At 38.0% G+C, this 10980-nt stretch overlaps 1 long non-coding RNA gene across 1 annotated transcript; it reads right to left on the minus strand.

Moving 5' to 3' along the window:
- Positions 1-6083: 6083 nt before the first annotated feature.
- Positions 6084-9268, minus strand: LOC131236073 (uncharacterized). Its single transcript, XR_009166519.1, has 4 exons — positions 9143-9268; positions 7186-7388; positions 6337-6437; positions 6084-6205 (listed from the first exon to the last, which is right to left on the minus strand). It is a non-coding gene; the product is annotated as an uncharacterized LOC131236073 (long non-coding RNA).
- Positions 9269-10980: the final 1712 nt, after the last annotated feature.

Genomic DNA, 10980 nt, shown 5'->3' on the forward strand with positions numbered 1-10980 from the left:
CAAGGTGCCAAATGTGTATGGGCACCTCCGGGTCCCCCTGAATTGTGGGGTTTTGGGTCCCCTTGGTTATTTGAGTCATTTTGGGTCTCATTTTCGCATGTATTCACTCTTTTTAGTTTGTTATTGTCAATAGTTTCAAATGATGGTGATATATCCTTTCAATGTACCACCGTGGTACAAACAAAAAAGGGAATTAAGCTCATCCCATGGAACAGTCCCTGCAATGGGTAATAATGATGTTTTTTGAATCCCATCCCATCTAATACCGTGGGATCGGTCCAGCCAAACAAGCCCTTAGTGAATTTGAGGATCCACAGATGTAATGCCCTGAAAATCGGGGGTCGAGCAGGAGCCCAACTCCCGAGTTCTAACACATCACTTATGCAACATAGGTAATGATGATTAAATGTTGTCCATATTAGTGCATTAAACATGAGTGGGATTATACCAAATCAGCATATCATACTCCAGAGACAGTTAGATTATGCAAGCGGAAGACTGTGATAAGTATATAAAACATATAAGTGAGTCTCCTGAGTATGATCATGTTACCAGGTCAATTAATTACATGTAAAATTTCAAAATATATAAAATGTGTAATGTCATCTAGTCAGCATCCCAATAATTTTCGTCGATCAAAACATGACCTACATAGACCCGCCTGATAACTGCATGTAGGAAAACTCCTTGTCATCATAAAAATCAGGCTCCGGCTCATAAGCATCACCATCATTTGTAACTAAACCAGAGTCTGGTTGGTGTTTTAAAATACCATCCCAGAGTGGGAGTGAGTGATCAACTCAGTGGAGCTATAAGGCAAAGGTTAACATGTTATCAATTTAGTCAAGCAGTAATGATAAAGCAGTACAACAGTGATACCCTAAGTACTCTTGTTAATGCAAGAATGATATGTTGTAATGATACATGCCCTCGCCTGCACTCCCTCAGCGACATCATCTCACGATCGTGCATAGCAAACTCCTTAAACGTGTTATTCCTCGCCAAAGGACATGCAATGTGGTGCATGGTCGTGTTAGCCAAGTAATTTATTTAGGTTTATTTATACTGCAGATTCGGGAAGCTAAGGTACCTCCCTTTATATCGTTTACCCAAACGATGATCCATCTAGAGTCGTCAATCTTAGTTAATCACATACGATAGGCAAGTTCTAGGTCGCTACAGAGAGGTTCGTCACCTCAGCACATGCCTAGTTTATACTCAAGGTCACTACAGAAAGGCTCGTCACTTTAGCGTAGTCCTAGGGTATACTCGAGGTCACTATGGGAAAGGCTCGTTACCTTAGCGTAGGCTGACAGCTCGAATACAGTGTCTCATACCACCGTATTTGGCTCACGAATTTGGATTGCTCACTGGTCACTACGGGGAGGCTCGTTGCCCCAGCGTAGGCCGACAGCTCGACTACGGTGTCCCATACCACCATGTCCAACTCATGAGTCTTAGCGGATTGAGGTACCAAGGTTAAACGGGCTTTTCACTGGTAAGTTGGTACCTTAGATTCAAGCAGTAGCGTCCATACATGGTGAACATACATTAGGGTAATCGGGTTGCTTAATGAGCTCGACTGGTACGAGCGTACGTTGAATTGATCGACATGGAGTGCGTAAGCATTCCGCCTAGCCTAACCACTGTCGACGAACGGCGTACGACTTGGATTCATCGAATGTGTCTTGTGTGGCAAAACGACCTCGGCCACTACTCGAGAAACTTTTCCGATTGCCTGGACTATGTAGTAGTCCCAATCACACTTCAAATACAATGGGCATTCATATGTACTAGTCCAAACAGCATGTAGCAACCAATTTAAATATAAATCTCATAAAAGCATTTTAACGAACACATAGAGTACATGTTAACATACATAGGCATTCATCCATAAAACACGTAGTAGTAAGATAGGTTATATGAAGGAAATGGTAACTATAGATAAGGGGATCGAGAATCATATCTCAACACCCTAATCAATTACATTTCAACAAGCATTTTCTCATTCAGGTATTTTATCAAACACTTGGACTATACATTTCAACATACATGATACAACTTAGTTATAACCTATATTAGGGCAAATCCTTTCATAAGGAGTTGTCACACACGCAACAATCATATATTTACGATGAATAATCATGGCATGCACAAATCATAATTCTATACTCATTCAAACATTTCAACAAACACATGGAATACGCTATATTCAACATAGTTCATATATATGTGCAATACACGGAATACGTCGTATCTGAGCACATGTGCCAAAAAAGCTTTGGCTACGGATTTAATCCGTAGCCATAGATACAAATAGCTACGGATTAAATCCGTAGCTATTGATGCAAATAGCTACGGATTTAATCCGTAGCATATTTTCTGTAAAAATCTACATACGGCTACGGATAATATTTGTAGTTAAAAGTATTACTATATCCGTAGCTATAGGCCAAAGTGAGAAATAGCTACGGTGTCTAGATCTAAAGATACAGCTATTAGCCGTAGCTTTTTTCTTTTAAAAAAAAAAACCAAAAATAATAATGGCGTCTCTCATCAATGCAAGTACATGCCCTAATAGATCAATTCATATAAAAATTTCAGATTCAACAATAAAAGAAACAAGTGCATATACAACAAATGAAAAAAATAATCTAGCTTGACGATAATCATGTTCAGGTGCCCTATATTGGAGGGGTTGGATGTCTACATATACCATGTGGACCCCACAATTCTCATATTCATTGTTTTTTCAGAGAAAATATAAATAAATAAATAAAGGTATTTTGGTATTTCTTCTTGTGGAGAAATACCTTCCGAGTATTTCAATTCATGGAGGCATTATTTGGCAAAATCAAAATTCCTGCAAAATTATGCTATAAAAATCCATAAAAATTAGATATAAATTTCAAAAAGGCAATAACTTACCATAGTGGAGCATAAGGGGATGACAAGTCAAGAAATGGGTATGGCCACCTGTAACGTAGATAGGATTGTAACAAATCTTCAGCTCAAACATCGTAAAGTGAGGAAATAAAAAAAAAAAAAAAAATTTAAAGAAGAAGAAGAGAGTCAGTCTATTTACCAAAGTGAGACAAAAGCATGGATGAACCATTTGAAAATGACATATATAGATGTCCACAAAACAAAGTTAGGAGATTCAGAACCATGGGAACCTCTGAAAGAAAAGAAAATCCAAATGGCCAAGTCAATGAGCAGTCGAATCAGCAGTTGGGTAATGCTCGCCAACAAAAAACAAATGCTAGCTTACTAAGCTATTCAAAGCAGTATCTCTAAGGAGAAAGATGGCATTCGGTGAATGCATACCAGCCAATAATTGCCACATAAGGTAAATATTCATACTTTGCTCAAATAAAATGGAAATAAGGTCTGGTAAACAGTACAAGGAGTTGCTACATAGAAACCAAAAATGACTGGAAGAATGCATAATATTATCCATACAGAGTGTAGCTCGAATATTTTCCCTTTTTCTTCTGTAATCTATTAGGCTATAGAGTTCCTCAAGACTTTTGATTTTACCAAACAATGCCCCCGCCTTTTCAAAGCAAAGTGCTCTTGGGCAAGGTCTTAGATTCAAGGAATTCCGACAGTGTCTGTAACGGCCACCACCATTATCTTTACGATACAGGCCGTAACAGCCTTTCCAGTTTCTTTTCTTTCTTTCTTTTTTCTTCTTTTTTTTCTTCCTTTTTTTTTTGAAAAAAAAAACTGTATCTACCCAATAAAAGACAATTAGGGCCTTTACAAGGGGTGTAATGGCCATTATGGGCACCGTAACAGCAGTTACGGGTCATTTTTTTCATAATGGCCATTACAGCCATTACAACCACGAACCGTGTAGCAGTTGCCACCGTTACTTTTACGTAATGGCCTTTACGGTCCTATAAGGGTTTTTTTGGCTTGGCTTTTACCAAGCTATTTTCTATAAAAACTTATTCACTCCACATTGGCTAGTGTATGGAAAATTGAGATTTTAATCTACTTAGGGGTCATATGATGTCTATTAGAGGACTTGTGTTCTTCAGTCCTCAAGTTCTTTGTAATAGTTATCCAATTGCACCATCCCAATTCCAATGTCGAATGCCATGAAACAAATGAATCAAAATCTCAAATTTCCAGATCCAATTGCCACCCAAACATACCAAGGAAGTTGATATGAGTTGCTAGGCGCAATACTTGAGAGCAGCTAAGTGCTCTTGCAGTTGTCTTCCATATCATACCTAAAAAAACATATCATACCTATATAAAAAAAAATGTGTTAGGAGAAAACAAGATTCTGATTAGAATAATTGAAGAAAACTCACAGGAATTCAAGCCTACCAAGATAAACTGTAGAAAAGAAAAATGAAATCCATGGGGCTTGGAAATGATCAAGCTTAAGACACTTCCTAGTAGGATGACAAAAACATGTAGAAAAAAAATTAATTAATTAATTACTACTTCTTACTTACTTGGCTAAGTTTTTATTTTTTTCAGAATTTTTTCAGAATTTTCCAATGGGACTCTTGATCCACACGTGATTGACATCCTGACTATTCATCAGGTGGAGCCACAATTTAGATGTGCTAGCCCAAAACTCGGGTCTATGGGCTAATCATAGTTAAGAAAACTTGATTCATAGCACATTTGATGTATACACGTGTTCCACCAGATAGCAGGTCCATTTTACAAATTCCAAGTTGGCATGGAAAACATAATTGTTTCTATGGTGGAGAATCATGAACTGCATAAGTCTTATGCATAGCGGTTAAATTGCAGACCTATCATGGATATAGCATGGCCTAACAATCATTTAACTGATTAAATAGACAAAGGGCCTCTGTTTTAGAGAAAACCCAAATCAAACCACTTGAAAATAAAAATTAAAAAACAAAATAAACCTCTGTTTTGCAGCCTTTTTTTGCAACAATCCAAAAACCAAGAAGAAGAAGAAGAAGAAGTAAAAAATCCAAATCAAATTACTTCTTTACTAACAAGTTATTTAAAAAAAAAAAAACATTTGAGGCCTTTGATTGCTAGCTAATTAGACAAAAAACCAAATTCAGACTATAAATAAAAAATATTTAGGACTGCTACCTATGCAACATGTAGATCTACTTCTAAGAAAAAGATCCAGACATGTTAATAACAAACAACTATTCATCAATATCATGTAATTGAAATGTTGCAAGCTCAGTGAATGATAAGAAATTCTTACTTGCACCCATATTGGTAATTACACAAACTCCTCTTTCCACAGCCAAAGGTAGGAGCAAAGACATCCAATCTGAAATTACACCAGCATTGGAAAGCAGGACTGAAGACACCAAAGGACATTTTGTCAGAGTGAAGATCCCACATCTGTGGGCCCCCATTGATGCATGTGTTTTATCCTTCCACGCCATACATCCATATGGGGAAAATAAAAGATGTACAAATGTTCAGATTCAAGAGTGAGGTGTGTAAAAATCAGATGCCAATATGATTCAATTAACATACATATACAAGTTATAACAAAGGCAAACAGAAAATGATCAATGGAGACAATGAGCATATAGACCAAATTCAACATTTTGAAACTCATAATGGCAAAGAAAATTGAGCTTCAAAGGTTTAAACGGATATTGCCTCCCAATTTTCTCGAGTTCCTTCTGCCATTTCCCATTCAAACTGTCAAATATTGTAATCAATAAACGGTCGACATGCCCAAGATCTACAGGCCCAAGAATTGTTTCTCACCAATGTAAATATAAGTTATATAGCTACAAGATATTCACTACAAGAAGCCTACCCTATGCTCCACCCTAACATTACTTGAGCTAAGGTTTAGCTACGATCCAATTCAATTGGCATGCGGTTCTCAAAAACTAAGTCATGCATAAAATAATAATAAATTGTCATCATAATAAATAAATAAATAAATAAATAACTTGATGTTTGGTGGGAAGTGGATTATAAAACTTTTGCTAATATACCATTTAAAAGCTATTCCTAAATTGATGGGAGAAAATTTATAGTACCAGGGAATCCACAAATTATATTTGTGTGGTATAATTAATGAATAGAAAATTTATACTACATCTAGTGGTAACATACCTGGGAATCTGCAAATTATATCTGTTGCAATCTGTATTTCAGGTACCAGTTGATTCAAAGTATCTACCACAGTTCTGAACTCACTTACAGTGTATTCTCGATTCATTGCCTGAAATATAAACAACAAATATTCTCTTAGGAGTCTATATAAAACTGGAATCATTGGTCTCGATCATTGATCAAAGGTACCAACGAAATTTAATAAAAAAATTATCTGATCAACAATATTTTCCCACTTACGCTCAAAACAGAGTTGGGGCCATGTGATGTATGAAGGCCATCCAACCCGTCCATCATTTGTGTCACCTCATATTATCTCCAGATTTCGTAACTTAAGCAACCTAAAAGGAAAAAAGGAAATAATGTGGAAATTAGAATTTGTGAGCCATGTCAGTGGTACATGATTGAATCAAATCATATCCCCAGTAGTAGGACAGATATCAAAGGGGATAAATATGACAAAATGAGCACTTACCCAAAGCAATCCACAAATTCTCAAAGCAAGTTCTCAATTCACATTGTAATTTCATGATTTTCAAAACAATGACTGAGAAACCAGAACATAGTTCAAGAGCATCTCAATGCAAGTTCAAAAATAAGAGAATATGAATGATATCACACAATTACTGCAAAAATGGAGAGGAAAAACCAAACAACTATCAGGCCTTTGTGATATTTGTAGAGCCGCCCCAATCCACAAATGACAGTGGTGAAATACTACAATGAACACCAACACTTTCCAAGTGTAGATGCTGGGAACTGAGAATTCATTCGGCAAAGGCAGGTATTGTTAAAACAGGTTGGTAAATAGCAGTTAACAACTGCTTCAAGTGCACAGGTTTTCGGTGCACAACGGTTCAGATTAACAAATCTAGTGCTCTACACACAAATTGCATTGATGTGTAGGACTCAAATTTTAACTCTCTCAAGAGGCCTTCACCTCTCCTCAAAAATTAAATGAAAATTTTACGTGGACACATCATAGAAATCAGCCATACATACTCAACAACACAATCAACATTTTAAAATAAATCTCAAACATGGGAAAGAGTTATTACTTCCAAAGTCATTAGGATGAATTCTATTTACCTACTTGATTTGTAATCTTTTTTAGGCCCAAGTGTTGCAGTGTTGAGATATTCCACCGTGAGAAGTATAGATTGCGTGAACGGCCGACGGCTCTGGATTGTAATGCTGATCTGATTTCCAAAAATAGAAATGGCCACGCTGCTAAAACCCATCAAGTTTAGTGATAACTTCCCCACTGCAAGAGCTTCCACTCTAGCATGCACCTGAACACAACTTCCAATATAACAGCTAGATTTTGGGGAAAACAATCAAAACAGAGACATCTACACTGACCCATGTTGATTTGCTTATACCCAATTCCTTTTTGGGTTTCAAAGAGCATAATTTTTTACAATAACCCAAGTGACATGGTAGGCTCAACAAATCAATCACTGTGCATGTAAATATGGACTCGCAAAACATAGAGAAATGAGGTGCGCTCCAGTGGTACTGGTACCACTGTAAGGTAGGACTCAAAGAGGGGAGGCTAGCAAAGGCATATTCAAAATAAAAAACATAAGAGAATACAAATTTTTGCATGGAACAAACAGATACTCACAGAACTTGCAGTGCGGTGACAGATCACATCATTTTCAGATTCATATCCTTCGAGATAAAAAGGAATCCAAAAAATTTCAGACAAAAAGGTTATGAAAAGGTTCTACATTCTTGAACTTGTTTTGTTCACTCAAAATGAAATGTGAAATAGGCTATCATATGAGGCTTAGACAGAAACCAGATTTTCTAGCACATGAGCGATAAAAACTTATTTTGTGCTGGAAATTACTAGACAGAAACCAGATTCATATGAGCACATGCAAAAAATTTTGGATTAATTTTTGTAATTACTAGATCATACGAGCATATCCAAATTTTTTTGCATGTGTTGGAATCCTATATCACATTTCATGTGTTAGAAGATCTGGTTTTTGCATGCACATATCAAACAAAAACTAGATTTATATGAGCGAGTTGCATGAGATAAAAAGGTTCTACATTCTTAAACTTGTTTTGTGCACTCAACATGAAATGTAAAATAGGTTATCATATGAGGCTCAGACAGAAACCAGATTTTCTTTACTGGGGAAACCATAATTGGCATCAGAGGATTCGGCGGAAATGCCCATCAAAACGAGAAAAACTGCTCACTGATCAATTAAGAATTATCTGGAGAATGCCGTACAAATACCATGGCATTGTGTAACTAGAATCCAATGCATCCAACGTTTCACGGTATTTTGCATAAAAATACAAAAGTTGATTTTTATTTTTATTTTTTGTTCAAAAGCAATGGATGTTTCCCAATTAGTTGGTATAAGGCTTTGATGATGATGAAGATTAATGGATGTTTCACAACCTGAAAATCCTATAAGAATTCAAACACACAGAGATTGAAGAGATGAATAAGAGGACATATGCCAGCACACCAGTCATGTGGGATCTGCACCTATCACCGAGTAGATCCAACCATGACTATACCCTGCTACAAAGCAGGTCAATCCACTCATCAAGTGGGCCACACTCATATTCGAAAAAATGAACAGTTGCTTTGATTGCACATCTCTCACACATGTGCCACGATCCAATTCTTTAATCCCTTAATGGAAATCATTCAAAAAACAAGAAAAGGCTACAAAGACAACAACTTTCGATTTTCTTAAGAACGTTAAAGAGAACATGAGGCTTGTAAGTCGGTCAAGCAACCATTAGACTTCGCCCCCACCGCATTTAGAGACCGTCAGCTAGCCTTTATGGGTCCGACAGGTACCTGTTTCTGAAACAGGTAACTGGAGTGCATTAGCCTAGATTTTGAGATGTATGCCTAACATGGGATGCAGATCTAATGGACAGCTTGGATGACCCTCACACAACACGGTGGGCACTCCTTTCAATATTCAAAACCCACTCCACAGATTTCAGAAATGGAGAGAGAGAGAGAGAGAGAGAGAGAGAGAGAGAGAGAGAGAGAGAGACTGACCGATGTCTGGATTTCCTGTCATTCTTCTCCTTTTTCTTCTTCTTCTTTTTCTCCTTCTTTCGAGTGCTCTCCAAGTCTCTCTCACGGATCAATGGTGGGTTTAGGTGAAAGGGGGTTTTGAAAACCCTAGTGAGAGAGAGAGAGAGAGAGGTTGGGAAATAGGGAATGGGGCCAAGAGACAGAGAGAGGGTGAGGGAGCGCGGGAGATCGAGAGAGGGCGGGGGAAAGGGAGAGGCTGAGTGAGAGAGAGAGAGAGAGAGAAAGAGGGCTTGGTTTTAGCAGATGGCGCGGGCGTGAGAGAGAAAAGAGGATTTTTATTTGGTTTTGGGAGATGGTGCGGGCGCGAGAGAGAAAAGGGGATTTTTATTTGGAGGTGCTCGCGTAGTAGGATTAGAAGGGATTTGGTTTTGGGGCCGGTGATAGATGGAAAGTGTTTATATTTGTGGGGCCTACCGTGATGTATGTTACTGATCCACTCCGTCCATTCATTTTAACGGATCATTTTAAGGGTTGATCCAAAAAAGAAGTTATATCGAAGCTGTAAGAAGATCCCATAAAATATTAATGATAGAAATTTATTTTTTATTATTTCTTGCTGTGTGGTCTACCTAGACCTTCAATGTACCTAATTTTTGGGCTCATCAATTGAAACTATATATCAGAATATATGGGCTGCTTAGATAAAACATACATATTCCAATGGGTCTCATGGAGCCCCTTAAGCCCCATTAATCTCTAATAAAATTCTGTTGGGGATGCAAGCTTTAGCTACAAATTAAATAGGATTTAGCTACGGATTAAATCCGTAGCCAAAAACATCCAAAGTCCGTAGCCTTTGGTCAATTTTTTGGTAGTGATCGCAGGCTATGGGGTCCATCACAAGGGACTTCTATCCAAAGCAGTCTCATACCTAAATTTGGATAGTTAGACTCAATGTGGTGGACTCTTGATCATAAATCATTAATTGACATTGAAAGCCTTGAAAACCATAACCTTTCACCGGTAGACTCGTAACGAACTCAGTTCGAACAGTAACTCTTCGTCTACGGCACAACAACAACGTATAGTATGAAATAGGTTAGCTATTTCACCATTTACTCTATTTGAATCCCTAAAATAGGTTAGGGTTATGATTTCTTACCTAAAAATGGAATCGAAATCGCCAGTATAGCGACAAGGAAGCGGTGGTTAAGCACGTGGAGTGGTGAGATCGAATCCCATGAACAATCGCCAACTCTCTCTCTCTCTCTTCTCCTCACCTTCTTCTACTCCATTCTCTCTCCTCTCTCTTAGGGTTTTATAAATTCGTATGGAATGAAAGAGGGTGGGTAAAGGACCTTATATAGGCCCAGAACTGATGGAAATGGCCCCAGGGCCATGGTATACTTAGGTTATAGCCAAAAGTCGGCTGTTTCGATCTAACGGAGCACATCTGAAAGCCCCCTTGCTGCATACGATCAGGAGTAAGCTCCCTAACATTGGATCTAGGTCAGGTTAAGATCTCAATCCGATCGGGTTCATGGATCGACCACGGAGGATTAGTTTCAGTTCAACGGTCAGCGGCACTCGATTAGGGCCACAAGTACACTCACCTGTGCTGGAAATTTTCCCTGATCTGAGGGTGTAGGTGGGTCAGAATCTGATAGTCTAAAACCTTAAATTTGGCCCGCAAGTGAACGGCCTAATTCACTTAAGTTCGAGTTCATTTTCTAAAGATATTCCTGTTTCTCACACACTTCGCTCCGGGCTCAAGTTGTGTGTTTCTGGATATTATTAGGACTTGATTTTCGAGATGGTTGTCAAGTCCAGTAAGGCGGTCATAACCATATAGTTTTGCA

Source organism: Magnolia sinica, unplaced genomic scaffold (assembly GCF_029962835.1).
Source record: "Magnolia sinica isolate HGM2019 unplaced genomic scaffold, MsV1 ctg183, whole genome shotgun sequence".
NCBI lineage: Eukaryota > Viridiplantae > Streptophyta > Magnoliopsida > Magnoliales > Magnoliaceae > Magnolia > Magnolia sinica.